This window comes from Pleurodeles waltl, unplaced genomic scaffold (assembly GCF_031143425.1).
Source record: "Pleurodeles waltl isolate 20211129_DDA unplaced genomic scaffold, aPleWal1.hap1.20221129 scaffold_107, whole genome shotgun sequence".
NCBI classification, from domain to species: Eukaryota; Metazoa; Chordata; class Amphibia; order Caudata; family Salamandridae; genus Pleurodeles; species Pleurodeles waltl.
The window spans coordinates 949,847-975,814 of NW_027149815.1; the positions used below are offsets into that span (position 1 = coordinate 949,847).

General features: G+C 43.5%; 35 non-coding genes across 35 annotated transcripts; 11 read left to right on the plus strand and 24 right to left on the minus strand.

The window, feature by feature from the left end:
* Positions 1-571: 571 nt before the first annotated feature.
* Positions 572-644, plus strand: TRNAM-CAU (transfer RNA methionine (anticodon CAU)). The gene has a single exon. It is a non-coding gene; the product is annotated as a tRNA-Met (tRNA).
* Positions 645-1,089: 445 nt separating this feature from the next.
* TRNAY-GUA (transfer RNA tyrosine (anticodon GUA)) lies at positions 1,090-1,175 on the minus strand. The gene is given in 2 exon segments: positions 1,090-1,125; positions 1,139-1,175. It is a non-coding gene; the product is annotated as a tRNA-Tyr (tRNA).
* Positions 1,176-1,961: 786 nt separating this feature from the next.
* On the minus strand, positions 1,962-2,033 carry TRNAA-CGC (transfer RNA alanine (anticodon CGC)). Its single transcript has one exon. It is a non-coding gene; the product is annotated as a tRNA-Ala (tRNA).
* Positions 2,034-2,707: 674 nt separating this feature from the next.
* On the plus strand, positions 2,708-2,780 carry TRNAM-CAU (transfer RNA methionine (anticodon CAU)). The gene has a single exon. It is a non-coding gene; the product is annotated as a tRNA-Met (tRNA).
* A 445-nt stretch (positions 2,781-3,225) lies between these two features.
* TRNAY-GUA (transfer RNA tyrosine (anticodon GUA)) lies at positions 3,226-3,311 on the minus strand. The gene is given in 2 exon segments: positions 3,226-3,261; positions 3,275-3,311. It is a non-coding gene; the product is annotated as a tRNA-Tyr (tRNA).
* A 786-nt stretch (positions 3,312-4,097) lies between these two features.
* Positions 4,098-4,169, minus strand: TRNAA-AGC (transfer RNA alanine (anticodon AGC)). The gene has a single exon. It is a non-coding gene; the product is annotated as a tRNA-Ala (tRNA).
* Positions 4,170-4,843: 674 nt separating this feature from the next.
* TRNAM-CAU (transfer RNA methionine (anticodon CAU)) lies at positions 4,844-4,916 on the plus strand. Its single transcript has one exon. It is a non-coding gene; the product is annotated as a tRNA-Met (tRNA).
* Positions 4,917-5,361: 445 nt separating this feature from the next.
* TRNAY-GUA (transfer RNA tyrosine (anticodon GUA)) lies at positions 5,362-5,447 on the minus strand. The gene is given in 2 exon segments: positions 5,362-5,397; positions 5,411-5,447. It is a non-coding gene; the product is annotated as a tRNA-Tyr (tRNA).
* A 786-nt stretch (positions 5,448-6,233) lies between these two features.
* TRNAA-AGC (transfer RNA alanine (anticodon AGC)) lies at positions 6,234-6,305 on the minus strand. The gene has a single exon. It is a non-coding gene; the product is annotated as a tRNA-Ala (tRNA).
* A 674-nt stretch (positions 6,306-6,979) lies between these two features.
* TRNAM-CAU (transfer RNA methionine (anticodon CAU)) lies at positions 6,980-7,052 on the plus strand. The gene has a single exon. It is a non-coding gene; the product is annotated as a tRNA-Met (tRNA).
* Positions 7,053-7,497: 445 nt separating this feature from the next.
* Positions 7,498-7,583, minus strand: TRNAY-GUA (transfer RNA tyrosine (anticodon GUA)). Its single transcript is given in 2 exon segments — positions 7,498-7,533; positions 7,547-7,583. It is a non-coding gene; the product is annotated as a tRNA-Tyr (tRNA).
* A 786-nt stretch (positions 7,584-8,369) lies between these two features.
* Positions 8,370-8,441, minus strand: TRNAA-AGC (transfer RNA alanine (anticodon AGC)). The gene has a single exon. It is a non-coding gene; the product is annotated as a tRNA-Ala (tRNA).
* Positions 8,442-9,115: 674 nt separating this feature from the next.
* On the plus strand, positions 9,116-9,188 carry TRNAM-CAU (transfer RNA methionine (anticodon CAU)). Its single transcript has one exon. It is a non-coding gene; the product is annotated as a tRNA-Met (tRNA).
* A 445-nt stretch (positions 9,189-9,633) lies between these two features.
* On the minus strand, positions 9,634-9,719 carry TRNAY-GUA (transfer RNA tyrosine (anticodon GUA)). Its single transcript is given in 2 exon segments — positions 9,634-9,669; positions 9,683-9,719. It is a non-coding gene; the product is annotated as a tRNA-Tyr (tRNA).
* A 786-nt stretch (positions 9,720-10,505) lies between these two features.
* On the minus strand, positions 10,506-10,577 carry TRNAA-AGC (transfer RNA alanine (anticodon AGC)). The gene has a single exon. It is a non-coding gene; the product is annotated as a tRNA-Ala (tRNA).
* Positions 10,578-11,769: 1,192 nt separating this feature from the next.
* On the minus strand, positions 11,770-11,855 carry TRNAY-GUA (transfer RNA tyrosine (anticodon GUA)). Its single transcript is given in 2 exon segments — positions 11,770-11,805; positions 11,819-11,855. It is a non-coding gene; the product is annotated as a tRNA-Tyr (tRNA).
* A 786-nt stretch (positions 11,856-12,641) lies between these two features.
* On the minus strand, positions 12,642-12,713 carry TRNAA-AGC (transfer RNA alanine (anticodon AGC)). Its single transcript has one exon. It is a non-coding gene; the product is annotated as a tRNA-Ala (tRNA).
* A 674-nt stretch (positions 12,714-13,387) lies between these two features.
* On the plus strand, positions 13,388-13,460 carry TRNAM-CAU (transfer RNA methionine (anticodon CAU)). Its single transcript has one exon. It is a non-coding gene; the product is annotated as a tRNA-Met (tRNA).
* Positions 13,461-13,905: 445 nt separating this feature from the next.
* On the minus strand, positions 13,906-13,991 carry TRNAY-GUA (transfer RNA tyrosine (anticodon GUA)). The gene is given in 2 exon segments: positions 13,906-13,941; positions 13,955-13,991. It is a non-coding gene; the product is annotated as a tRNA-Tyr (tRNA).
* Positions 13,992-14,777: 786 nt separating this feature from the next.
* On the minus strand, positions 14,778-14,849 carry TRNAA-AGC (transfer RNA alanine (anticodon AGC)). The gene has a single exon. It is a non-coding gene; the product is annotated as a tRNA-Ala (tRNA).
* Positions 14,850-15,523: 674 nt separating this feature from the next.
* On the plus strand, positions 15,524-15,596 carry TRNAM-CAU (transfer RNA methionine (anticodon CAU)). Its single transcript has one exon. It is a non-coding gene; the product is annotated as a tRNA-Met (tRNA).
* Positions 15,597-16,041: 445 nt separating this feature from the next.
* Positions 16,042-16,127, minus strand: TRNAY-GUA (transfer RNA tyrosine (anticodon GUA)). Its single transcript is given in 2 exon segments — positions 16,042-16,077; positions 16,091-16,127. It is a non-coding gene; the product is annotated as a tRNA-Tyr (tRNA).
* Positions 16,128-16,913: 786 nt separating this feature from the next.
* TRNAA-AGC (transfer RNA alanine (anticodon AGC)) lies at positions 16,914-16,985 on the minus strand. Its single transcript has one exon. It is a non-coding gene; the product is annotated as a tRNA-Ala (tRNA).
* Positions 16,986-17,659: 674 nt separating this feature from the next.
* Positions 17,660-17,732, plus strand: TRNAM-CAU (transfer RNA methionine (anticodon CAU)). The gene has a single exon. It is a non-coding gene; the product is annotated as a tRNA-Met (tRNA).
* Positions 17,733-18,177: 445 nt separating this feature from the next.
* On the minus strand, positions 18,178-18,263 carry TRNAY-GUA (transfer RNA tyrosine (anticodon GUA)). The gene is given in 2 exon segments: positions 18,178-18,213; positions 18,227-18,263. It is a non-coding gene; the product is annotated as a tRNA-Tyr (tRNA).
* A 786-nt stretch (positions 18,264-19,049) lies between these two features.
* TRNAA-AGC (transfer RNA alanine (anticodon AGC)) lies at positions 19,050-19,121 on the minus strand. Its single transcript has one exon. It is a non-coding gene; the product is annotated as a tRNA-Ala (tRNA).
* Positions 19,122-19,795: 674 nt separating this feature from the next.
* TRNAM-CAU (transfer RNA methionine (anticodon CAU)) lies at positions 19,796-19,868 on the plus strand. The gene has a single exon. It is a non-coding gene; the product is annotated as a tRNA-Met (tRNA).
* Positions 19,869-20,313: 445 nt separating this feature from the next.
* Positions 20,314-20,399, minus strand: TRNAY-GUA (transfer RNA tyrosine (anticodon GUA)). The gene is given in 2 exon segments: positions 20,314-20,349; positions 20,363-20,399. It is a non-coding gene; the product is annotated as a tRNA-Tyr (tRNA).
* Positions 20,400-21,185: 786 nt separating this feature from the next.
* TRNAA-AGC (transfer RNA alanine (anticodon AGC)) lies at positions 21,186-21,257 on the minus strand. Its single transcript has one exon. It is a non-coding gene; the product is annotated as a tRNA-Ala (tRNA).
* Positions 21,258-21,931: 674 nt separating this feature from the next.
* TRNAM-CAU (transfer RNA methionine (anticodon CAU)) lies at positions 21,932-22,004 on the plus strand. Its single transcript has one exon. It is a non-coding gene; the product is annotated as a tRNA-Met (tRNA).
* Positions 22,005-22,449: 445 nt separating this feature from the next.
* On the minus strand, positions 22,450-22,535 carry TRNAY-GUA (transfer RNA tyrosine (anticodon GUA)). Its single transcript is given in 2 exon segments — positions 22,450-22,485; positions 22,499-22,535. It is a non-coding gene; the product is annotated as a tRNA-Tyr (tRNA).
* A 786-nt stretch (positions 22,536-23,321) lies between these two features.
* On the minus strand, positions 23,322-23,393 carry TRNAA-AGC (transfer RNA alanine (anticodon AGC)). Its single transcript has one exon. It is a non-coding gene; the product is annotated as a tRNA-Ala (tRNA).
* A 674-nt stretch (positions 23,394-24,067) lies between these two features.
* Positions 24,068-24,140, plus strand: TRNAM-CAU (transfer RNA methionine (anticodon CAU)). The gene has a single exon. It is a non-coding gene; the product is annotated as a tRNA-Met (tRNA).
* Positions 24,141-24,585: 445 nt separating this feature from the next.
* TRNAY-GUA (transfer RNA tyrosine (anticodon GUA)) lies at positions 24,586-24,671 on the minus strand. The gene is given in 2 exon segments: positions 24,586-24,621; positions 24,635-24,671. It is a non-coding gene; the product is annotated as a tRNA-Tyr (tRNA).
* Positions 24,672-25,457: 786 nt separating this feature from the next.
* TRNAA-AGC (transfer RNA alanine (anticodon AGC)) lies at positions 25,458-25,529 on the minus strand. The gene has a single exon. It is a non-coding gene; the product is annotated as a tRNA-Ala (tRNA).
* Between the last annotated feature and the right edge of the window lie 439 nt (positions 25,530-25,968).

A 25,968-nucleotide genomic window follows, 5' to 3' on the forward strand; every position in this document is an offset into this window, starting at 1 on the left:
ATTCCATATGATTTACAGCTGGATTTTCTAGCACCGTTTTTTATGGAATAAGGTTGACTCTAGAATGAATAATTCCCCACACACAACAGCTAGATGCAATCGAAAAAAGCCAGAGTATTCAAGGCAACTGGTTCAGGATACATCAAAGAAGGATATGGTTGAGTGCTGTTTCCACATCTTGTGAGATGACTTAAGGTACCCCTGCTCTTTTTGCAGGACACACAGCTATGTTACATTAGCATGTACAGTGTTGAGATCTAGATGCATCTACGGCTAGGGGCGGCATGTTAATTCTGGGTTTTAGTCCATTTCATTCTCAGTTATGTGGAGGAAAAAATGGCACGATCTTTCTTAGAGAGGTGAATGGTATGCCCTGATTTCTTTTGCATGGCTAAATGTATGGGGTGTGGGTTTAAGCACTGGGAAAGAGCAGTCTTCTGACCATTATAACTGCAGACGATTTTAATCCAGCGAGGCAACCGAAGTGTATTGATATTCCAACATGAGAACAGCATTTTTGCTACCTTCCCTCTTCATGGTGTGTAGACGCATTTGTTAGCGGTTTCAAGCAGCCTTCTTAGCGCAGTAGGCAGCGCGTCAGTCTCATAATCTGAAGGTCCTGAGTTCGATCCTCAGAGAGGGCATTGCAGTGTTTCTTTTGTCAAGAGAAACATCTCAGATTTTCTCCAAATCTGTAAACTATTCCTCCACATTGCATCTTGCTCAGTTTTAAGGAGTTGGTGTCTTTGTAGATTCCCTCTTTCATATCCATGGCCACTCATTGTAGGTGAGTTTTAGCTGGTTCGGCTGCCGAAACATCTACCTTGGTACAATGAAACTGGAAGTCTTCCAAGTGCCTTCATATATTTAGTCAAGGCTTTGGAATGAATTCTGATCTGCAGGTCCTTGTTTATTTCTCTTCCAACATCCCTCAGAAATGACTATGTGGTCAATTTCATTGGAAAGCAGAAGAAGTCTACCCTTCTGTCCTAGCATTTATTTGGAGCTAGGGAAATGTTTCTCAATCAGAGGGGCACATAATGTTTTAACAAGAGAGAAAGCAGCTATGGAAAACAAAAAAGGGGAAACTCCTCCGAGCCGGATTTGAACCAGCGACCTAAGGATTTCTGTTTCTCCACTACAGTCCTCCGCTCTCCCAACTGAGCTATCGGAGGATTAGGCAGTACAGCTTTCCATGCTGCATTCATCTTTCTTTCAATAATGGTTGCGGCGGGAGTGGGCTGGGAGTACTGCAGTCTAATCTTGAAAATCATGAATATGACCTGCAGCTTGCTCTACAAATTGCCACTTCCTAGAGTGCATTCTCAGCTACATCTTATCACCATAAAGGGGGACTGCTTACCTACCTGAATGTGCTGTGCTGGCGTGAAGGAAAGCAGGGGACCTAGAATTAGAAATCCTACAGAAAGGAGTTTTCCTGAAAGGGCATGGGGCCGAGGAATCCACAGCCCTTTGGAAGCATTTCTGGCAAAAGGATGACAGCATGGGAACATGAAGGAAAGGACAGAAAGTTAGGAGAGTCATTACTCCGTACGGAGCATGAAGAACATGCATTTTTAATGCTTCTGTGAAAGGAACTGGAAAAGCAAAACCAGTAGATTAATGGACCATTCAGAAGGGATTAGGATGAAGAAAACATTCTGTTTTTCTTAAACCTTCTGGTAAGAGTCTCTGGTTTAGAGGAAGAATTCAAATAAATGACCAAGACAGCTGTGCCCGTTTTCTATACTAAGAATGCCAAGATAAATCACCACTTTGGTTTCTTATGGAAGCAAGATTATTTTTTTCTATAAACACGGGAAATGAGATAGCCCCATTTCAAAAGGTTTTGCAAGGCGAAGAAAGTGGGGTTCTGGCACCAGCTGCATGACATCTCACTTCCTTACTCATGATGCCAGCCTAGCTATCTGTCAAAAGGCAAGATTAGCATGGCGAAAAGCTGGAGATGCCGGGGATTGAACCCGGGGCCTCATACATGCGAAGCATGCGCTCTACCACTGAGCTACATCCCCACATCCTGTAGAGGGAGACCTTGCTCCACGCATGGAAACCTGGAATTCTATTGAATGTACATTCACCACATATGACACTGGAATGGGAAGCGTCAGGTGTGGAATTCCATATGATTTACAGCTGGATTTTCTAGCACCGTTTTTTATGGAATAAGGTTGACTCTAGAATGAATAATTCCCCACACACAACAGCTAGATGCAATCGAAAAAAGCCAGAGTATTCAAGGCAACTGGTTCAGGATACATCAAAGAAGGATATGGTTGAGTGCTGTTTCCACATCTTGTGAGATGACTTAAGGTACCCCTGCTCTTTTTGCAGGACACACAGCTATGTTACATTAGCATGTACAGTGTTGAGATCTAGATGCATCTACGGCTAGGGGCGGCATGTTAATTCTGGGTTTTAGTCCATTTCATTCTCAGTTATGTGGAGGAAAAAATGGCACGATCTTTCTTAGAGAGGTGAATGGTATGCCCTGATTTCTTTTGCATGGCTAAATGTATGGGGTGTGGGTTTAAGCACTGGGAAAGAGCAGTCTTCTGACCATTATAACTGCAGACGATTTTAATCCAGCGAGGCAACCGAAGTGTATTGATATTCCAACATGAGAACAGCATTTTTGCTACCTTCCCTCTTCATGGTGTGTAGACGCATTTGTTAGCGGTTTCAAGCAGCCTTCTTAGCGCAGTAGGCAGCGCGTCAGTCTCATAATCTGAAGGTCCTGAGTTCGATCCTCAGAGAGGGCATTGCAGTGTTTCTTTTGTCAAGAGAAACATCTCAGATTTTCTCCAAATCTGTAAACTATTCCTCCACATTGCATCTTGCTCAGTTTTAAGGAGTTGGTGTCTTTGTAGATTCCCTCTTTCATATCCATGGCCACTCATTGTAGGTGAGTTTTAGCTGGTTCGGCTGCCGAAACATCTACCTTGGTACAATGAAACTGGAAGTCTTCCAAGTGCCTTCATATATTTAGTCAAGGCTTTGGAATGAATTCTGATCTGCAGGTCCTTGTTTATTTCTCTTCCAACATCCCTCAGAAATGACTATGTGGTCAATTTCATTGGAAAGCAGAAGAAGTCTACCCTTCTGTCCTAGCATTTATTTGGAGCTAGGGAAATGTTTCTCAATCAGAGGGGCACATAATGTTTTAACAAGAGAGAAAGCAGCTATGGAAAACAAAAAAGGGGAAACTCCTCCGAGCCGGATTTGAACCAGCGACCTAAGGATTTCTGTTTCTCCACTACAGTCCTCCGCTCTCCCAACTGAGCTATCGGAGGATTAGGCAGTACAGCTTTCCATGCTGCATTCATCTTTCTTTCAATAATGGTTGCGGCGGGAGTGGGCTGGGAGTACTGCAGTCTAATCTTGAAAATCATGAATATGACCTGCAGCTTGCTCTACAAATTGCCACTTCCTAGAGTGCATTCTCAGCTACATCTTATCACCATAAAGGGGGACTGCTTACCTACCTGAATGTGCTGTGCTGGCGTGAAGGAAAGCAGGGGACCTAGAATTAGAAATCCTACAGAAAGGAGTTTTCCTGAAAGGGCATGGGGCCGAGGAATCCACAGCCCTTTGGAAGCATTTCTGGCAAAAGGATGACAGCATGGGAACATGAAGGAAAGGACAGAAAGTTAGGAGAGTCATTACTCCGTACGGAGCATGAAGAACATGCATTTTTAATGCTTCTGTGAAAGGAACTGGAAAAGCAAAACCAGTAGATTAATGGACCATTCAGAAGGGATTAGGATGAAGAAAACATTCTGTTTTTCTTAAACCTTCTGGTAAGAGTCTCTGGTTTAGAGGAAGAATTCAAATAAATGACCAAGACAGCTGTGCCCGTTTTCTATACTAAGAATGCCAAGATAAATCACCACTTTGGTTTCTTATGGAAGCAAGATTATTTTTTTCTATAAACACGGGAAATGAGATAGCCCCATTTCAAAAGGTTTTGCAAGGCGAAGAAAGTGGGGTTCTGGCACCAGCTGCATGACATCTCACTTCCTTACTCATGATGCCAGCCTAGCTATCTGTCAAAAGGCAAGATTAGCATGGCGAAAAGCTGGAGATGCCGGGGATTGAACCCGGGGCCTCATACATGCTAAGCATGCGCTCTACCACTGAGCTACATCCCCACATCCTGTAGAGGGAGACCTTGCTCCACGCATGGAAACCTGGAATTCTATTGAATGTACATTCACCACATATGACACTGGAATGGGAAGCGTCAGGTGTGGAATTCCATATGATTTACAGCTGGATTTTCTAGCACCGTTTTTTATGGAATAAGGTTGACTCTAGAATGAATAATTCCCCACACACAACAGCTAGATGCAATCGAAAAAAGCCAGAGTATTCAAGGCAACTGGTTCAGGATACATCAAAGAAGGATATGGTTGAGTGCTGTTTCCACATCTTGTGAGATGACTTAAGGTACCCCTGCTCTTTTTGCAGGACACACAGCTATGTTACATTAGCATGTACAGTGTTGAGATCTAGATGCATCTACGGCTAGGGGCGGCATGTTAATTCTGGGTTTTAGTCCATTTCATTCTCAGTTATGTGGAGGAAAAAATGGCACGATCTTTCTTAGAGAGGTGAATGGTATGCCCTGATTTCTTTTGCATGGCTAAATGTATGGGGTGTGGGTTTAAGCACTGGGAAAGAGCAGTCTTCTGACCATTATAACTGCAGACGATTTTAATCCAGCGAGGCAACCGAAGTGTATTGATATTCCAACATGAGAACAGCATTTTTGCTACCTTCCCTCTTCATGGTGTGTAGACGCATTTGTTAGCGGTTTCAAGCAGCCTTCTTAGCGCAGTAGGCAGCGCGTCAGTCTCATAATCTGAAGGTCCTGAGTTCGATCCTCAGAGAGGGCATTGCAGTGTTTCTTTTGTCAAGAGAAACATCTCAGATTTTCTCCAAATCTGTAAACTATTCCTCCACATTGCATCTTGCTCAGTTTTAAGGAGTTGGTGTCTTTGTAGATTCCCTCTTTCATATCCATGGCCACTCATTGTAGGTGAGTTTTAGCTGGTTCGGCTGCCGAAACATCTACCTTGGTACAATGAAACTGGAAGTCTTCCAAGTGCCTTCATATATTTAGTCAAGGCTTTGGAATGAATTCTGATCTGCAGGTCCTTGTTTATTTCTCTTCCAACATCCCTCAGAAATGACTATGTGGTCAATTTCATTGGAAAGCAGAAGAAGTCTACCCTTCTGTCCTAGCATTTATTTGGAGCTAGGGAAATGTTTCTCAATCAGAGGGGCACATAATGTTTTAACAAGAGAGAAAGCAGCTATGGAAAACAAAAAAGGGGAAACTCCTCCGAGCCGGATTTGAACCAGCGACCTAAGGATTTCTGTTTCTCCACTACAGTCCTCCGCTCTCCCAACTGAGCTATCGGAGGATTAGGCAGTACAGCTTTCCATGCTGCATTCATCTTTCTTTCAATAATGGTTGCGGCGGGAGTGGGCTGGGAGTACTGCAGTCTAATCTTGAAAATCATGAATATGACCTGCAGCTTGCTCTACAAATTGCCACTTCCTAGAGTGCATTCTCAGCTACATCTTATCACCATAAAGGGGGACTGCTTACCTACCTGAATGTGCTGTGCTGGCGTGAAGGAAAGCAGGGGACCTAGAATTAGAAATCCTACAGAAAGGAGTTTTCCTGAAAGGGCATGGGGCCGAGGAATCCACAGCCCTTTGGAAGCATTTCTGGCAAAAGGATGACAGCATGGGAACATGAAGGAAAGGACAGAAAGTTAGGAGAGTCATTACTCCGTACGGAGCATGAAGAACATGCATTTTTAATGCTTCTGTGAAAGGAACTGGAAAAGCAAAACCAGTAGATTAATGGACCATTCAGAAGGGATTAGGATGAAGAAAACATTCTGTTTTTCTTAAACCTTCTGGTAAGAGTCTCTGGTTTAGAGGAAGAATTCAAATAAATGACCAAGACAGCTGTGCCCGTTTTCTATACTAAGAATGCCAAGATAAATCACCACTTTGGTTTCTTATGGAAGCAAGATTATTTTTTTCTATAAACACGGGAAATGAGATAGCCCCATTTCAAAAGGTTTTGCAAGGCGAAGAAAGTGGGGTTCTGGCACCAGCTGCATGACATCTCACTTCCTTACTCATGATGCCAGCCTAGCTATCTGTCAAAAGGCAAGATTAGCATGGCGAAAAGCTGGAGATGCCGGGGATTGAACCCGGGGCCTCATACATGCTAAGCATGCACTCTACCACTGAGCTACATCCCCACATCCTGTAGAGGGAGACCTTGCTCCACGCATGGAAACCTGGAATTCTATTGAATGTACATTCACCACATATGACACTGGAATGGGAAGCGTCAGGTGTGGAATTCCATATGATTTACAGCTGGATTTTCTAGCACCGTTTTTTATGGAATAAGGTTGACTCTAGAATGAATAATTCCCCACACACAACAGCTAGATGCAATCGAAAAAAGCCAGAGTATTCAAGGCAACTGGTTCAGGATACATCAAAGAAGGATATGGTTGAGTGCTGTTTCCACATCTTGTGAGATGACTTAAGGTACCCCTGCTCTTTTTGCAGGACACACAGCTATGTTACATTAGCATGTACAGTGTTGAGATCTAGATGCATCTACGGCTAGGGGCGGCATGTTAATTCTGGGTTTTAGTCCATTTCATTCTCAGTTATGTGGAGGAAAAAATGGCACGATCTTTCTTAGAGAGGTGAATGGTATGCCCTGATTTCTTTTGCATGGCTAAATGTATGGGGTGTGGGTTTAAGCACTGGGAAAGAGCAGTCTTCTGACCATTATAACTGCAGACGATTTTAATCCAGCGAGGCAACCGAAGTGTATTGATATTCCAACATGAGAACAGCATTTTTGCTACCTTCCCTCTTCATGGTGTGTAGACGCATTTGTTAGCGGTTTCAAGCAGCCTTCTTAGCGCAGTAGGCAGCGCGTCAGTCTCATAATCTGAAGGTCCTGAGTTCGATCCTCAGAGAGGGCATTGCAGTGTTTCTTTAGTCAAGAGAAACATCTCAGATTTTCTCCAAATCTGTAAACTATTCCTCCACATTGCATCTTGCTCAGTTTTAAGGAGTTGGTGTCTTTGTAGATTCCCTCTTTGATATCCATGGCCACTCATTGTAGGTGAGTTTTAGCTGGTTCGGCTGCCGAAACATCTACCTTGGTACAATGAAACTGGAAGTCTTCCAAGTGCCTTCATATATTTAGTCAAGGCTTTGGAATGAATTCTGATCTGCAGGTCCTTGTTTATTTCTCTTCCAACATCCCTCAGAAATGACTATGTGGTCAATTTCATTGGAAAGCAGAAGAAGTCTACCCTTCTGTCCTAGCATTTATTTGGAGCTAGGGAAATGTTTCTCAATCAGAGGGGCACATAATGTTTTAACAAGAGAGAAAGCAGCTATGGAAAACAAAAAAGGGGAAACTCCTCCGAGCCGGATTTGAACCAGCGACCTAAGGATTTCTGTTTCTCCACTACAGTCCTCCGCTCTCCCAACTGAGCTATCGGAGGATTAGGCAGTACAGCTTTCCATGCTGCATTCATCTTTCTTTCAATAATGGTTGCGGCGGGAGTGGGCTGGGAGTACTGCAGTCTAATCTTGAAAATCATGAATATGACCTGCAGCTTGCTCTACAAATTGCCACTTCCTAGAGTGCATTCTCAGCTACATCTTATCACCATAAAGGGGGACTGCTTACCTACCTGAATGTGCTGTGCTGGCGTGAAGGAAAGCAGGGGACCTAGAATTAGAAATCCTACAGAAAGGAGTTTTCCTGAAAGGGCATGGGGCCGAGGAATCCACAGCCCTTTGGAAGCATTTCTGGCAAAAGGATGACAGCATGGGAACATGAAGGAAAGGACAGAAAGTTAGGAGAGTCATTACTCCGTACGGAGCATGAAGAACATGCATTTTTAATGCTTCTGTGAAAGGAACTGGAAAAGCAAAACCAGTAGATTAATGGACCATTCAGAAGGGATTAGGATGAAGAAAACATTCTGTTTTTCTTAAACCTTCTGGTAAGAGTCTCTGGTTTAGAGGAAGAATTCAAATAAATGACCAAGACAGCTGTGCCCGTTTTCTATACTAAGAATGCCAAGATAAATCACCACTTTGGTTTCTTATGGAAGCAAGATTATTTTTTTCTATAAACACGGGAAATGAGATAGCCCCATTTCAAAAGGTTTTGCAAGGCGAAGAAAGTGGGGTTCTGGCACCAGCTGCATGACATCTCACTTCCTTACTCATGATGCCAGCCTAGCTATCTGTCAAAAGGCAAGATTAGCATGGCGAAAAGCTGGAGATGCCGGGGATTGAACCCGGGGCCTCATACATGCTAAGCATGCGCTCTACCACTGAGCTACATCCCCACATCCTGTAGAGGGAGACCTTGCTCCACGCATGGAAACCTGGAATTCTATTGAATGTACATTCACCACATATGACACTGGAATGGGAAGCGTCAGGTGTGGAATTCCATATGATTTACAGCTGGATTTTCTAGCACCGTTTTTTATGGAATAAGGTTGACTCTAGAATGAATAATTCCCCACACACAACAGCTAGATGCAATCGAAAAAAGCCAGAGTATTCAAGGCAACTGGTTCAGGATACATCAAAGAAGGATATGGTTGAGTGCTGTTTCCACATCTTGTGAGATGACTTAAGGTACCCCTGCTCTTTTTGCAGGACACACAGCTATGTTACATTAGCATGTACAGTGTTGAGATCTAGATGCATCTACGGCTAGGGGCGGCATGTTAATTCTGGGTTTTAGTCCATTTCATTCTCAGTTATGTGGAGGAAAAAATGGCACGATCTTTCTTAGAGAGGTGAATGGTATGCCCTGATTTCTTTTGCATGGCTAAATGTATGGGGTGTGGGTTTAAGCACTGGGAAAGAGCAGTCTTCTGACCATTATAACTGCAGACGATTTTAATCCAGCGAGGCAACCGAAGTGTATTGATATTCCAACATGAGAACAGCATTTTTGCTACCTTCCCTCTTCATGGTGTGTAGACGCATTTGTTAGCGGTTTCAAGCAGCCTTCTTAGCGCAGTAGGCAGCGCGTCAGTCTCATAATCTGAAGGTCCTGAGTTCGATCCTCAGAGAGGGCATTGCAGTGTTTCTTTTGTCAAGAGAAACATCTCAGATTTTCTCCAAATCTGTAAACTATTCCTCCACATTGCATCTTGCTCAGTTTTAAGGAGTTGGTGTCTTTGTAGATTCCCTCTTTCATATCCATGGCCACTCATTGTAGGTGAGTTTTAGCTGGTTCGGCTGCCGAAACATCTACCTTGGTACAATGAAACTGGAAGTCTTCCAAGTGCCTTCATATATTTAGTCAAGGCTTTGGAATGAATTCTGATCTGCAGGTCCTTGTTTATTTCTCTTCCAACATCCCTCAGAAATGACTATGTGGTCAATTTCATTGGAAAGCAGAAGAAGTCTACCCTTCTGTCCTAGCATTTATTTGGAGCTAGGGAAATGTTTCTCAATCAGAGGGGCACATAATGTTTTAACAAGAGAGAAAGCAGCTATGGAAAACAAAAAAGGGGAAACTCCTCCGAGCCGGATTTGAACCAGCGACCTAAGGATTTCTGTTTCTCCACTACAGTCCTCCGCTCTCCCAACTGAGCTATCGGAGGATTAGGCAGTACAGCTTTCCATGCTGCATTCATCTTTCTTTCAATAATGGTTGCGGCGGGAGTGGGCTGGGAGTACTGCAGTCTAATCTTGAAAATCATGAATATGACCTGCAGCTTGCTCTACAAATTGCCACTTCCTAGAGTGCATTCTCAGCTACATCTTATCACCATAAAGGGGGACTGCTTACCTACCTGAATGTGCTGTGCTGGCGTGAAGGAAAGCAGGGGACCTAGAATTAGAAATCCTACAGAAAGGAGTTTTCCTGAAAGGGCATGGGGCCGAGGAATCCACAGCCCTTTGGAAGCATTTCTGGCAAAAGGATGACAGCATGGGAACATGAAGGAAAGGACAGAAAGTTAGGAGAGTCATTACTCCGTACGGAGCATGAAGAACATGCATTTTTAATGCTTCTGTGAAAGGAACTGGAAAAGCAAAACCAGTAGATTAATGGACCATTCAGAAGGGATTAGGATGAAGAAAACATTCTGTTTTTCTTAAACCTTCTGGTAAGAGTCTCTGGTTTAGAGGAAGAATTCAAATAAATGACCAAGACAGCTGTGCCCGTTTTCTATACTAAGAATGCCAAGATAAATCACCACTTTGGTTTCTTATGGAAGCAAGATTATTTTTTTCTATAAACACGGGAAATGAGATAGCCCCATTTCAAAAGGTTTTGCAAGGCGAAGAAAGTGGGGTTCTGGCACCAGCTGCATGACATCTCACTTCCTTACTCATGATGCCAGCCTAGCTATCTGTCAAAAGGCAAGATTAGCATGGCGAAAAGCTGGAGATGCCGGGGATTGAACCCGGGGCCTCATACATGCTAAGCATGCGCTCTACCACTGAGCTACATCCCCACATCCTGTAGAGGGAGACCTTGCTCCACGCATGGAAACCTGGAATTCTATTGAATGTACATTCACCACATATGACACTGGAATGGGAAGCGTCAGGTGTGGAATTCCATATGATTTACAGCTGGATTTTCTAGCACCGTTTTTTATGGAATAAGGTTGACTCTAGAATGAATAATTCCCCACACACAACAGCTAGATGCAATCGAAAAAAGCCAGAGTATTCAAGGCAACTGGTTCAGGATACATCAAAGAAGGATATGGTTGAGTGCTGTTTCCACATCTTGTGAGATGACTTAAGGTACCCCTGCTCTTTTTGCAGGACACACAGCTATGTTACATTAGCATGTACAGTGTTGAGATCTAGATGCATCTACGGCTAGGGGCGGCATGTTAATTCTGGGTTTTAGTCCATTTCATTCTCAGTTATGTGGAGGAAAAAATGGCACGATCTTTCTTAGAGAGGTGAATGGTATGCCCTGATTTCTTTTGCATGGCTAAATGTATGGGGTGTGGGTTTAAGCACTGGGAAAGAGCAGTCTTCTGACCATTATAACTGCAGACGATTTTAATCCAGCGAGGCAACCGAAGTGTATTGATATTCCAACATGAGAACAGCATTTTTGCTACCTTCCCTCTTCATGGTGTGTAGACGCATTTGTTAGCGGTTTCAAGCAGCCTTCTTAGCGCAGTAGGCAGCGCGTCAGTCTCATAATCTGAAGGTCCTGTGTTCGATCCTCAGAGAGGGCATTGCAGTGTTTCTTTTGTCAAGAGAAACATCTCAGATTTTCTCCAAATCTGTAAACTATTCCTCCACATTGCATCTTGCTCAGTTTTAAGGAGTTGGTGTCTTTGTAGATTCCCTCTTTCATATCCATGGCCACTCATTGTAGGTGAGTTTTAGCTGGTTCGGCTGCCGAAACATCTACCTTGGTACAATGAAACTGGAAGTCTTCCAAGTGCCTTCATATATTTAGTCAAGGCTTTGGAATGAATTCTGATCTGCAGGTCCTTGTTTATTTCTCTTCCAACATCCCTCAGAAATGACTATGTGGTCAATTTCATTGGAAAGCAGAAGAAGTCTACCCTTCTGTCCTAGCATTTATTTGGAGCTAGGGAAATGTTTCTCAATCAGAGGGGCACATAATGTTTTAACAAGAGAGAAAGCAGCTATGGAAAACAAAAAAGGGGAAACTCCTCCGAGCCGGATTTGAACCAGCGACCTAAGGATTTCTGTTTCTCCACTACAGTCCTCCGCTCTCCCAACTGAGCTATCGGAGGATTAGGCAGTACAGCTTTCCATGCTGCATTCATCTTTCTTTCAATAATGGTTGCGGCGGGAGTGGGCTGGGAGTACTGCAGTCTAATCTTGAAAATCATGAATATGACCTGCAGCTTGCTCTACAAATTGCCACTTCCTAGAGTGCATTCTCAGCTACATCTTATCACCATAAAGGGGGACTGCTTACCTACCTGAATGTGCTGTGCTGGCGTGAAGGAAAGCAGGGGACCTAGAATTAGAAATCCTACAGAAAGGAGTTTTCCTGAAAGGGCATGGGGCCGAGGAATCCACAGCCCTTTGGAAGCATTTCTGGCAAAAGGATGACAGCATGGGAACATGAAGGAAAGGACAGAAAGTTAGGAGAGTCATTACTCCGTACGGAGCATGAAGAACATGCATTTTTAATGCTTCTGTGAAAGGAACTGGAAAAGCAAAACCAGTAGATTAATGGACCATTCAGAAGGGATTAGGATGAAGAAAACATTCTGTTTTTCTTAAACCTTCTGGTAAGAGTCTCTGGTTTAGAGGAAGAATTCAAATAAATGACCAAGACAGCTGTGCCCGTTTTCTATACTAAGAATGCCAAGATAAATCACCACTTTGGTTTCTTATGGAAGCAAGATTATTTTTTTCTATAAACACGGGAAATGAGATAGCCCCATTTCAAAAGGTTTTGCAAGGCGAAGAAAGTGGGGTTCTGGCACCAGCTGCATGACATCTCACTTCCTTACTCATGATGCCAGCCTAGCTATCTGTCAAAAGGCAAGATTAGCATGGCGAAAAGCTGGAGATGCCGGGGATTGAACCCGGGGCCTCATACATGCTAAGCATGCGCTCTACCACTGAGCTACATCCCCACATCCTGTAGAGGGAGACCTTGCTCCACGCATGGAAACCTGGAATTCTATTGAATGTACATTCACCACATATGACACTGGAATGGGAAGCGTCAGGTGTGGAATTCCATATGATTTACAGCTGGATTTTCTAGCACCGTTTTTTATGGAATAAGGTTGACTCTAGAATGAATAATTCCCCACACACAACAGCTAGATGCAATCGAAAAAAGCCAGAGTATTCAAGGCAACTGGTTCAGGATACATCAAAGAAGGATATGGTTCAGTGCTGTTTCCACATCTTGTGAGATGACTTAAGGTACCCCTGCTCTTTTTGCAGGACACACAGCTATGTTACATTAGCATGTACAGTGTTGAGATCTAGATGCATCTACGGCTAGGGGCGGCATGTTAATTCTGGGTTTTAGTCCATTTCATTCTCAGTTATGTGGAGGAAAAAATGGCACGATCTTTCTTAGAGAGGTGAATGGTATGCCCTGATTTCTTTTGCATGGCTAAATGTATGGGGTGTGGGTTTAAGCACTGGGAAAGAGCAGTCTTCTGACCATTATAACTGCAGACGATTTTAATCCAGCGAGGCAACCGAAGTGTATTGATATTCCAACATGAGAACAGCATTTTTGCTACCTTCCCTCTTCATGGTGTGTAGACGCATTTGTTAGCGGTTTCAAGCAGCCTTCTTAGCGCAGTAGGCAGCGCGTCAGTCTCATAATCTGAAGGTCCTGAGTTCGATCCTCAGAGAGGGCATTGCAGTGTTTCTTTAGTCAAGAGAAACATCTCAGATTTTCTCCAAATCTGTAAACTATTCCTCCACATTGCATCTTGCTCAGTTTTAAGGAGTTGGTGTCTTTGTAGATTCCCTCTTTGATATCCATGGCCACTCATTGTAGGTGAGTTTTAGCTGGTTCGGCTGCCGAAACATCTACCTTGGTACAATGAAACTGGAAGTCTTCCAAGTGCCTTCATATATTTAGTCAAGGCTTTGGAATGAATTCTGATCTGCAGGTCCTTGTTTATTTCTCTTCCAACATCCCTCAGAAATGACTATGTGGTCAATTTCATTGGAAAGCAGAAGAAGTCTACCCTTCTGTCCTAGCATTTATTTGGAGCTAGGGAAATGTTTCTCAATCAGAGGGGCACATAATGTTTTAACAAGAGAGAAAGCAGCTATGGAAAACAAAAAAGGGGAAACTCCTCCGAGCCGGATTTGAACCAGCGACCTAAGGATTTCTGTTTCTCCACTACAGTCCTCCGCTCTCCCAACTGAGCTATCGGAGGATTAGGCAGTACAGCTTTCCATGCTGCATTCATCTTTCTTTCAATAATGGTTGCGGCGGGAGTGGGCTGGGAGTACTGCAGTCTAATCTTGAAAATCATGAATATGACCTGCAGCTTGCTCTACAAATTGCCACTTCCTAGAGTGCATTCTCAGCTACATCTTATCACCATAAAGGGGGACTGCTTACCTACCTGAATGTGCTGTGCTGGCGTGAAGGAAAGCAGGGGACCTAGAATTAGAAATCCTACAGAAAGGAGTTTTCCTGAAAGGGCATGGGGCCGAGGAATCCACAGCCCTTTGGAAGCATTTCTGGCAAAAGGATGACAGCATGGGAACATGAAGGAAAGGACAGAAAGTTAGGAGAGTCATTACTCCGTACGGAGCATGAAGAACATGCATTTTTAATGCTTCTGTGAAAGGAACTGGAAAAGCAAAACCAGTAGATTAATGGACCATTCAGAAGGGATTAGGATGAAGAAAACATTCTGTTTTTCTTAAACCTTCTGGTAAGAGTCTCTGGTTTAGAGGAAGAATTCAAATAAATGACCAAGACAGCTGTGCCCGTTTTCTATACTAAGAATGCCAAGATAAATCACCACTTTGGTTTCTTATGGAAGCAAGATTATTTTTTTCTATAAACACGGGAAATGAGATAGCCCCATTTCAAAAGGTTTTGCAAGGCGAAGAAAGTGGGGTTCTGGCACCAGCTGCATGACATCTCACTTCCTTACTCATGATGCCAGCCTAGCTATCTGTCAAAAGGCAAGATTAGCATGGCGAAAAGCTGGAGATGCCGGGGATTGAACCCGGGGCCTCATACATGCTAAGCATGCGCTCTACCACTGAGCTACATCCCCACATCCTGTAGAGGGAGACCTTGCTCCACGCATGGAAACCTGGAATTCTATTGAATGTACATTCACCACATATGACACTGGAATGGGAAGCGTCAGGTGTGGAATTCCATATGATTTACAGCTGGATTTTCTAGCACCGTTTTTTATGGAATAAGGTTGACTCTAGAATGAATAATTCCCCACACACAACAGCTAGATGCAATCGAAAAAAGCCAGAGTATTCAAGGCAACTGGTTCAGGATACATCAAAGAAGGATATGGTTCAGTGCTGTTTCCACATCTTGTGAGATGACTTAAGGTACCCCTGCTCTTTTTGCAGGACACACAGCTATGTTACATTAGCATGTACAGTGTTGAGATCTAGATGCATCTACGGCTAGGGGCGGCATGTTAATTCTGGGTTTTAGTCCATTTCATTCTCAGTTATGTGGAGGAAAAAATGGCACGATCTTTCTTAGAGAGGTGAATGGTATGCCCTGATTTCTTTTGCATGGCTAAATGTATGGGGTGTGGGTTTAAGCACTGGGAAAGAGCAGTCTTCTGACCATTATAACTGCAGACGATTTTAATCCAGCGAGGCAACCGAAGTGTATTGATATTCCAACATGAGAACAGCATTTTTGCTACCTTCCCTCTTCATGGTGTGTAGACGCATTTGTTAGCGGTTTCAAGCAGCCTTCTTAGCGCAGTAGGCAGCGCGTCAGTCTCATAATCTGAAGGTCCTGAGTTCGATCCTCAGAGAGGGCATTGCAGTGTTTCTTTAGTCAAGAGAAACATCTCAGATTTTCTCCAAATCTGTAAACTATTCCTCCACATTGCATCTTGCTCAGTTTTAAGGAGTTGGTGTCTTTGTAGATTCCCTCTTTGATATCCATGGCCACTCATTGTAGGTGAGTTTTAGCTGGTTCGGCTGCCGAAACATCTACCTTGGTACAATGAAACTGGAAGTCTTCCAAGTGCCTTCATATATTTAGTCAAGGCTTTGGAATGAATTCTGATCTGCAGGTCCTTGTTTATTTCTCTTCCAACATCCCTCAGAAATGACTATGTGGTCAATTTCATTGGAAAGCAGAAGAAGTCTACCCTTCTGTCCTAGCATTTATTTGGAGCTAGGGAAATGTTTCTCAATCAGAGGGGCACATAATGTTTTAACAAGAGAGAAAGCAGCTATGGAAAACAAAAAAGGGGAAACTCCTCCGAGCCGGATTTGAACCAGCGACCTAAGGATTTCTGTTTCTCCACTACAGTCCTCCGCTCTCCCAACTGAGCTATCGGAGGATTAGGCAGTACAGCTTTCCATGCTGCATTCATCTTTCTTTCAATAATGGTTGCGGCGGGAGTGGGCTGGGAGTACTGCAGTCTAATCTTGAAAATCATGAATATGACCTGCAGCTTGCTCTACAAATTGCCACTTCCTAGAGTGCATTCTCAGCTACATCTTATCACCATAAAGGGGGACTGCTTACCTACCTGAATGTGCTGTGCTGGCGTGAAGGAAAGCAGGGGACCTAGAATTAGAAATCCTACAGAAAGGAGTTTTCCTGAAAGGGCATGGGGCCGAGGAATCCACAGCCCTTTGGAAGCATTTCTGGCAAAAGGATGACAGCATGGGAACATGAAGGAAAGGACAGAAAGTTAGGAGAGTCATTACTCCGTACGGAGCATGAAGAACATGCATTTTTAATGCTTCTGTGAAAGGAACTGGAAAAGCAAAACCAGTAGATTAATGGACCATTCAGAAGGGATTAGGATGAAGAAAACATTCTGTTTTTCTTAAACCTTCTGGTAAGAGTCTCTGGTTTAGAGGAAGAATTCAAATAAATGACCAAGACAGCTGTGCCCGTTTTCTATACTAAGAATGCCAAGATAAATCACCACTTTGGTTTCTTATGGAAGCAAGATTATTTTTTTCTATAAACACGGGAAATGAGATAGCCCCATTTCAAAAGGTTTTGCAAGGCGAAGAAAGTGGGGTTCTGGCACCAGCTGCATGACATCTCACTTCCTTACTCATGATGCCAGCCTAGCTATCTGTCAAAAGGCAAGATTAGCATGGCGAAAAGCTGGAGATGCCGGGGATTGAACCCGGGGCCTCATACATGCTAAGCATGCGCTCTACCACTGAGCTACATCCCCACATCCTGTAGAGGGAGACCTTGCTCCACGCATGGAAACCTGGAATTCTATTGAATGTACATTCACCACATATGACACTGGAATGGGAAGCGTCAGGTGTGGAATTCCATATGATTTACAGCTGGATTTTCTAGCACCGTTTTTTATGGAATAAGGTTGACTCTAGAATGAATAATTCCCCACACACAACAGCTAGATGCAATCGAAAAAAGCCAGAGTATTCAAGGCAACTGGTTCAGGATACATCAAAGAAGGATATGGTTCAGTGCTGTTTCCACATCTTGTGAGATGACTTAAGGTACCCCTGCTCTTTTTGCAGGACACACAGCTATGTTACATTAGCATGTACAGTGTTGAGATCTAGATGCATCTACGGCTAGGGGCGGCATGTTAATTCTGGGTTTTAGTCCATTTCATTCTCAGTTATGTGGAGGAAAAAATGGCACGATCTTTCTTAGAGAGGTGAATGGTATGCCCTGATTTCTTTTGCATGGCTAAATGTATGGGGTGTGGGTTTAAGCACTGGGAAAGAGCAGTCTTCTGACCATTATAACTGCAGACGATTTTAATCCAGCGAGGCAACCGAAGTGTATTGATATTCCAACATGAGAACAGCATTTTTGCTACCTTCCCTCTTCATGGTGTGTAGACGCATTTGTTAGCGGTTTCAAGCAGCCTTCTTAGCGCAGTAGGCAGCGCGTCAGTCTCATAATCTGAAGGTCCTGAGTTCGATCCTCAGAGAGGGCATTGCAGTGTTTCTTTAGTCAAGAGAAACATCTCAGATTTTCTCCAAATCTGTAAACTATTCCTCCACATTGCATCTTGCTCAGTTTTAAGGAGTTGGTGTCTTTGTAGATTCCCTCTTTGATATCCATGGCCACTCATTGTAGGTGAGTTTTAGCTGGTTCGGCTGCCGAAACATCTACCTTGGTACAATGAAACTGGAAGTCTTCCAAGTGCCTTCATATATTTAGTCAAGGCTTTGGAATGAATTCTGATCTGCAGGTCCTTGTTTATTTCTCTTCCAACATCCCTCAGAAATGACTATGTGGTCAATTTCATTGGAAAGCAGAAGAAGTCTACCCTTCTGTCCTAGCATTTATTTGGAGCTAGGGAAATGTTTCTCAATCAGAGGGGCACATAATGTTTTAACAAGAGAGAAAGCAGCTATGGAAAACAAAAAAGGGGAAACTCCTCCGAGCCGGATTTGAACCAGCGACCTAAGGATTTCTGTTTCTCCACTACAGTCCTCCGCTCTCCCAACTGAGCTATCGGAGGATTAGGCAGTACAGCTTTCCATGCTGCATTCATCTTTCTTTCAATAATGGTTGCGGCGGGAGTGGGCTGGGAGTACTGCAGTCTAATCTTGAAAATCATGAATATGACCTGCAGCTTGCTCTACAAATTGCCACTTCCTAGAGTGCATTCTCAGCTACATCTTATCACCATAAAGGGGGACTGCTTACCTACCTGAATGTGCTGTGCTGGCGTGAAGGAAAGCAGGGGACCTAGAATTAGAAATCCTACAGAAAGGAGTTTTCCTGAAAGGGCATGGGGCCGAGGAATCCACAGCCCTTTGGAAGCATTTCTGGCAAAAGGATGACAGCATGGGAACATGAAGGAAAGGACAGAAAGTTAGGAGAGTCATTACTCCGTACGGAGCATGAAGAACATGCATTTTTAATGCTTCTGTGAAAGGAACTGGAAAAGCAAAACCAGTAGATTAATGGACCATTCAGAAGGGATTAGGATGAAGAAAACATTCTGTTTTTCTTAAACCTTCTGGTAAGAGTCTCTGGTTTAGAGGAAGAATTCAAATAAATGACCAAGACAGCTGTGCCCGTTTTCTATACTAAGAATGCCAAGATAAATCACCACTTTGGTTTCTTATGGAAGCAAGATTATTTTTTTCTATAAACACGGGAAATGAGATAGCCCCATTTCAAAAGGTTTTGCAAGGCGAAGAAAGTGGGGTTCTGGCACCAGCTGCATGACATCTCACTTCCTTACTCATGATGCCAGCCTAGCTATCTGTCAAAAGGCAAGATTAGCATGGCGAAAAGCTGGAGATGCCGGGGATTGAACCCGGGGCCTCATACATGCTAAGCATGCGCTCTACCACTGAGCTACATCCCCACATCCTGTAGAGGGAGACCTTGCTCCACGCATGGAAACCTGGAATTCTATTGAATGTACATTCACCACATATGACACTGGAATGGGAAGCGTCAGGTGTGGAATTCCATATGATTTACAGCTGGATTTTCTAGCACCGTTTTTTATGGAATAAGGTTGACTCTAGAATGAATAATTCCCCACACACAACAGCTAGATGCAATCGAAAAAAGCCAGAGTATTCAAGGCAACTGGTTCAGGATACATCAAAGAAGGATATGGTTCAGTGCTGTTTCCACATCTTGTGAGATGACTTAAGGTACCCCTGCTCTTTTTGCAGGACACACAGCTATGTTACATTAGCATGTACAGTGTTGAGATCTAGATGCATCTACGGCTAGGGGCGGCATGTTAATTCTGGGTTTTAGTCCATTTCATTCTCAGTTATGTGGAGGAAAAAATGGCACGATCTTTCTTAGAGAGGTGAATGGTATGCCCTGATTTCTTTTGCATGGCTAAATGTATGGGGTGTGGGTTTAAGCACTGGGAAAGAGCAGTCTTCTGACCATTATAACTGCAGACGATTTTAATCCAGCGAGGCAACCGAAGTGTATTGATATTCCAACATGAGAACAGCATTTTTGCTACCTTCCCTCTTCATGGTGTGTAGACGCATTTGTTAGCGGTTTCAAGCAGCCTTCTTAGCGCAGTAGGCAGCGCGTCAGTCTCATAATCTGAAGGTCCTGAGTTCCATCCTCAGAGAGGGCATTGCAGTGTTTCTTTTGTCAAGAGAAACATCTCAGATTTTCTCCAAATCTGTAAACTATTCCTCCACATTGCATCTTGCTCAGTTTTAAGGAGTTGGTGTCTTTGTAGATTCCCTCTTTCATATCCATGGCCACTCATTGTAGGTGAGTTTTAGCTGGTTCGGCTGCCGAAACATCTACCTTGGTACAATGAAACTGGAAGTCTTCCAAGTGCCTTCATATATTTAGTCAAGGCTTTGGAATGAATTCTGATCTGCAGGTCCTTGTTTATTTCTCTTCCAACATCCCTCAGAAATGACTATGTGGTCAATTTCATTGGAAAGCAGAAGAAGTCTACCCTTCTGTCCTAGCATTTATTTGGAGCTAGGGAAATGTTTCTCAATCAGAGGGGCACATAATGTTTTAACAAGAGAGAAAGCAGCTATGGAAAACAAAAAAGGGGAAACTCCTCCGAGCCGGATTTGAACCAGCGACCTAAGGATTTCTGTTTCTCCACTACAGTCCTCCGCTCTCCCAACTGAGCTATCGGAGGATTAGGCAGTACAGCTTTCCATGCTGCATTCATCTTTCTTTCAATAATGGTTGCGGCGGGAGTGGGCTGGGAGTACTGCAGTCTAATCTTGAAAATCATGAATATGACCTGCAGCTTGCTCTACAAATTGCCACTTCCTAGAGTGCATTCTCAGCTACATCTTATCACCATAAAGGGGGACTGCTTACCTACCTGAATGTGCTGTGCTGGCGTGAAGGAAAGCAGGGGACCTAGAATTAGAAATCCTACAGAAAGGAGTTTTCCTGAAAGGGCATGGGGCCGAGGAATCCACAGCCCTTTGGAAGCATTTCTGGCAAAAGGATGACAGCATGGGAACATGAAGGAAAGGACAGAAAGTTAGGAGAGTCATTACTCCGTACGGAGCATGAAGAACATGCATTTTTAATGCTTCTGTGAAAGGAACTGGAAAAGCAAAACCAGTAGATTAATGGACCATTCAGAAGGGATTAGGATGAAGAAAACATTCTGTTTTTCTTAAACCTTCTGGTAAGAGTCTCTGGTTTAGAGGAAGAATTCAAATAAATGACCAAGACAGCTGTGCCCGTTTTCTATACTAAGAATGCCAAGATAAATCACCACTTTGGTTTCTTATGGAAGCAAGATTATTTTTTTCTATAAACACGGGAAATGAGATAGCCCCATTTCAAAAGGTTTTGCAAGGCGAAGAAAGTGGGGTTCTGGCACCAGCTGCATGACATCTCACTTCCTTACTCATGATGCCAGCCTAGCTATCTGTCAAAAGGCAAGATTAGCATGGCGAAAAGCTGGAGATGCCGGGGATTGAACCCGGGGCCTCATACATGCTAAGCATGCGCTCTACCACTGAGCTACATCCCCACATCCTGTAGAGGGAGACCTTGCTCCACGCATGGAAACCTGGAATTCTATTGAATGTACATTCACCACATATGACACTGGAATGGGAAGCGTCAGGTGTGGAATTCCATATGATTTACAGCTGGATTTTCTAGCACCGTTTTTTATGGAATAAGGTTGACTCTAGAATGAATAATTCCCCACACACAACAGCTAGATGCAATCGAAAAAAGCCAGAGTATTCAAGGCAACTGGTTCAGGATACATCAAAGAAGGATATGGTTCAGTGCTGTTTCCACATCTTGTGAGATGACTTAAGGTACCCCTGCTCTTTTTGCAGGACACACAGCTATGTTACATTAGCATGTACAGTGTTGAGATCTAGATGCATCTACGGCTAGGGGCGGCATGTTAATTCTGGGTTTTAGTCCATTTCATTCTCAGTTATGTGGAGGAAAAAATGGCACGATCTTTCTTAGAGAGGTGAATGGTATGCCCTGATTTCTTTTGCATGGCTAAATGTATGGGGTGTGGGTTTAAGCACTGGGAAAGAGCAGTCTTCTGACCATTATAACTGCAGACGATTTTAATCCAGCGAGGCAACCGAAGTGTATTGATATTCCAACATGAGAACAGCATTTTTGCTACCTTCCCTCTTCATGGTGTGTAGACGCATTTGTTAGCGGTTTCAAGCAGCCTTCTTAGCGCAGTAGGCAGCGCGTCAGTCTCATAATCTGAAGGTCCTGAGTTCGATCCTCAGAGAGGGCATTGCAGTGTTTCTTTAGTCAAGAGAAACATCTCAGATTTTCTCCAAATCTGTAAACTATTCCTCCACATTGCATCTTGCTCAGTTTTAAGGAGTTGGTGTCTTTGTAGATTCCCTCTTTGATATCCATGGCCACTCATTGTAGGTGAGTTTTAGCTGGTTCGGCTGCCGAAACATCTACCTTGGTACAATGAAACTGGAAGTCTTCCAAGTGCCTTCATATATTTAGTCAAGGCTTTGGAATGAATTCTGATCTGCAGGTCCTTGTTTATTTCTCTTCCAACATCCCTCAGAAATGACTATGTGGTCAATTTCATTGGAAAGCAGAAGAAGTCTACCCTTCTGTCCTAGCATTTATTTGGAGCTAGGGAAATGTTTCTCAATCAGAGGGGCACATAATGTTTTAACAAGAGAGAAAGCAGCTATGGAAAACAAAAAAGGGGAAACTCCTCCGAGCCGGATTTGAACCAGCGACCTAAGGATTTCTGTTTCTCCACTACAGTCCTCCGCTCTCCCAACTGAGCTATCGGAGGATTAGGCAGTACAGCTTTCCATGCTGCATTCATCTTTCTTTCAATAATGGTTGCGGCGGGAGTGGGCTGGGAGTACTGCAGTCTAATCTTGAAAATCATGAATATGACCTGCAGCTTGCTCTACAAATTGCCACTTCCTAGAGTGCATTCTCAGCTACATCTTATCACCATAAAGGGGGACTGCTTACCTACCTGAATGTGCTGTGCTGGCGTGAAGGAAAGCAGGGGACCTAGAATTAGAAATCCTACAGAAAGGAGTTTTCCTGAAAGGGCATGGGGCCGAGGAATCCACAGCCCTTTGGAAGCATTTCTGGCAAAAGGATGACAGCATGGGAACATGAAGGAAAGGACAGAAAGTTAGGAGAGTCATTACTCCGTACGGAGCATGAAGAACATGCATTTTTAATGCTTCTGTGAAAGGAACTGGAAAAGCAAAACCAGTAGATTAATGGACCATTCAGAAGGGATTAGGATGAAGAAAACATTCTGTTTTTCTTAAACCTTCTGGTAAGAGTCTCTGGTTTAGAGGAAGAATTCAAATAAATGACCAAGACAGCTGTGCCCGTTTTCTATACTAAGAATGCCAAGATAAATCACCACTTTGGTTTCTTATGGAAGCAAGATTATTTTTTTCTATAAACACGGGAAATGAGATAGCCCCATTTCAAAAGGTTTTGCAAGGCGAAGAAAGTGGGGTTCTGGCACCAGCTGCATGACATCTCACTTCCTTACTCATGATGCCAGCCTAGCTATCTGTCAAAAGGCAAGATTAGCATGGCGAAAAGCTGGAGATGCCGGGGATTGAACCCGGGGCCTCATACATGCTAAGCATGCGCTCTACCACTGAGCTACATCCCCACATCCTGTAGAGGGAGACCTTGCTCCACGCATGGAAACCTGGAATTCTATTGAATGTACATTCACCACATATGACACTGGAATGGGAAGCGTCAGGTGTGGAATTCCATATGATTTACAGCTGGATTTTCTAGCACCGTTTTTTATGGAATAAGGTTGACTCTAGAATGAATAATTCCCCACACACAACAGCTAGATGCAATCGAAAAAAGCCAGAGTATTCAAGGCAACTGGTTCAGGATACATCAAAGAAGGATATGGTTGAGTGCTGTTTCCACATCTTGTGAGATGACTTAAGGTACCCCTGCTCTTTTTGCAGGACACACAGCTATGTTACATTAGCATGTACAGTGTTGAGATCTAGATGCATCTACGGCTAGGGGCGGCATGTTAATTCTGGGTTTTAGTCCATTTCATTCTCAGTTATGTGGAGGAAAAAATGGCACGATCTTTCTTAGAGAGGTGAATGGTATGCCCTGATTTCTTTTGCATGGCTAAATGTATGGGGTGTGGGTTTAAGCACTGGGAAAGAGCAGTCTTCTGACCATTATAACTGCAGACGATTTTAATCCAGCGAGGCAACCGAAGTGTATTGATATTCCAACATGAGAACAGCATTTTTGCTACCTTCCCTCTTCATGGTGTGTAGACGCATTTGTTAGCGGTTTCAAGCAGCCTTCTTAGCGCAGTAGGCAGCGCGTCAGTCTCATAATCTGAAGGTCCTGAGTTCCATCCTCAGAGAGGGCATTGCAGTGTTTCTTTTGTCAAGAGAAACATCTCAGATTTTCTCCAAATCTGTAAACTATTCCTCCACATTGCATCTTGCTCAGTTTTAAGGAGTTGGTGTCTTTGTAGATTCCCTCTTTCATATCCATGGCCACTCATTGTAGGTGAGTTTTAGCTGGTTCGGCTGCCGAAACATCTACCTTGGTACAATGAAACTGGAAGTCTTCCAAGTGCCTTCATATATTTAGTCAAGGCTTTGGAATGAATTCTGATCTGCAGGTCCTTGTTTATTTCTCTTCCAACATCCCTCAGAAATGACTATGTGGTCAATTTCATTGGAAAGCAGAAGAAGTCTACCCTTCTGTCCTAGCATTTATTTGGAGCTAGGGAAATGTTTCTCAATCAGAGGGGCACATAATGTTTTAACAAGAGAGAAAGCAGCTATGGAAAACAAAAAAGGGGAAACTCCTCCGAGCCGGATTTGAACCAGCGACCTAAGGATTTCTGTTTCTCCACTACAGTCCTCCGCTCTCCCAACTGAGCTATCGGAGGATTAGGCAGTACAGCTTTCCATGCTGCATTCATCTTTCTTTCAATAATGGTTGCGGCGGGAGTGGGCTGGGAGTACTGCAGTCTAATCTTGAAAATCATGAATATGACCTGCAGCTTGCTCTACAAATTGCCACTTCCTAGAGTGCATTCTCAGCTACATCTTATCACCATAAAGGGGGACTGCTTACCTACCTGAATGTGCTGTGCTGGCGTGAAGGAAAGCAGGGGACCTAGAATTAGAAATCCTACAGAAAGGAGTTTTCCTGAAAGGGCATGGGGCCGAGGAATCCACAGCCCTTTGGAAGCATTTCTGGCAAAAGGATGACAGCATGGGAACATGAAGGAAAGGACAGAAAGTTAGGAGAGTCATTACTCCGTACGGAGCATGAAGAACATGCATTTTTAATGCTTCTGTGAAAGGAACTGGAAAAGCAAAACCAGTAGATTAATGGACCATTCAGAAGGGATTAGGATGAAGAAAACATTCTGTTTTTCTTAAACCTTCTGGTAAGAGTCTCTGGTTTAGAGGAAGAATTCAAATAAATGACCAAGACAGCTGTGCCCGTTTTCTATACTAAGAATGCCAAGATAAATCACCACTTTGGTTTCTTATGGAAGCAAGATTATTTTTTTCTATAAACACGGGAAATGAGATAGCCCCATTTCAAAAGGTTTTGCAAGGCGAAGAAAGTGGGGTTCTGGCACCAGCTGCATGACATCTCACTTCCTTACTCATGATGCCAGCCTAGCTATCTGTCAAAAGGCAAGATTAGCATGGCGAAAAGCTGGAGATGCCGGGGATTGAACCCGGGGCCTCATACATGCTAAGCATGCGCTCTACCACTGAGCTACATCCCCACATCCTGTAGAGGGAGACCTTGCTCCACGCATGGAAACCTGGAATTCTATTGAATGTACATTCACCACATATGACACTGGAATGGGAAGCGTCAGGTGTGGAATTCCATATGATTTACAGCTGGATTTTCTAGCACCGTTTTTTATGGAATAAGGTTGACTCTAGAATGAATAATTCCCCACACACAACAGCTAGATGCAATCGAAAAAAGCCAGAGTATTCAAGGCAACTGGTTCAGGATACATCAAAGAAGGATATGGTTGAGTGCTGTTTCCACATCTTGTGAGATGACTTAAGGTACCCCTGCTCTTTTTGCAGGACACACAGCTATGTTACATTAGCATGTACAGTGTTGAGATCTAGATGCATCTACGGCTAGGGGCGGCATGTTAATTCTGGGTTTTAGTCCATTTCATTCTCAGTTATGTGGAGGAAAAA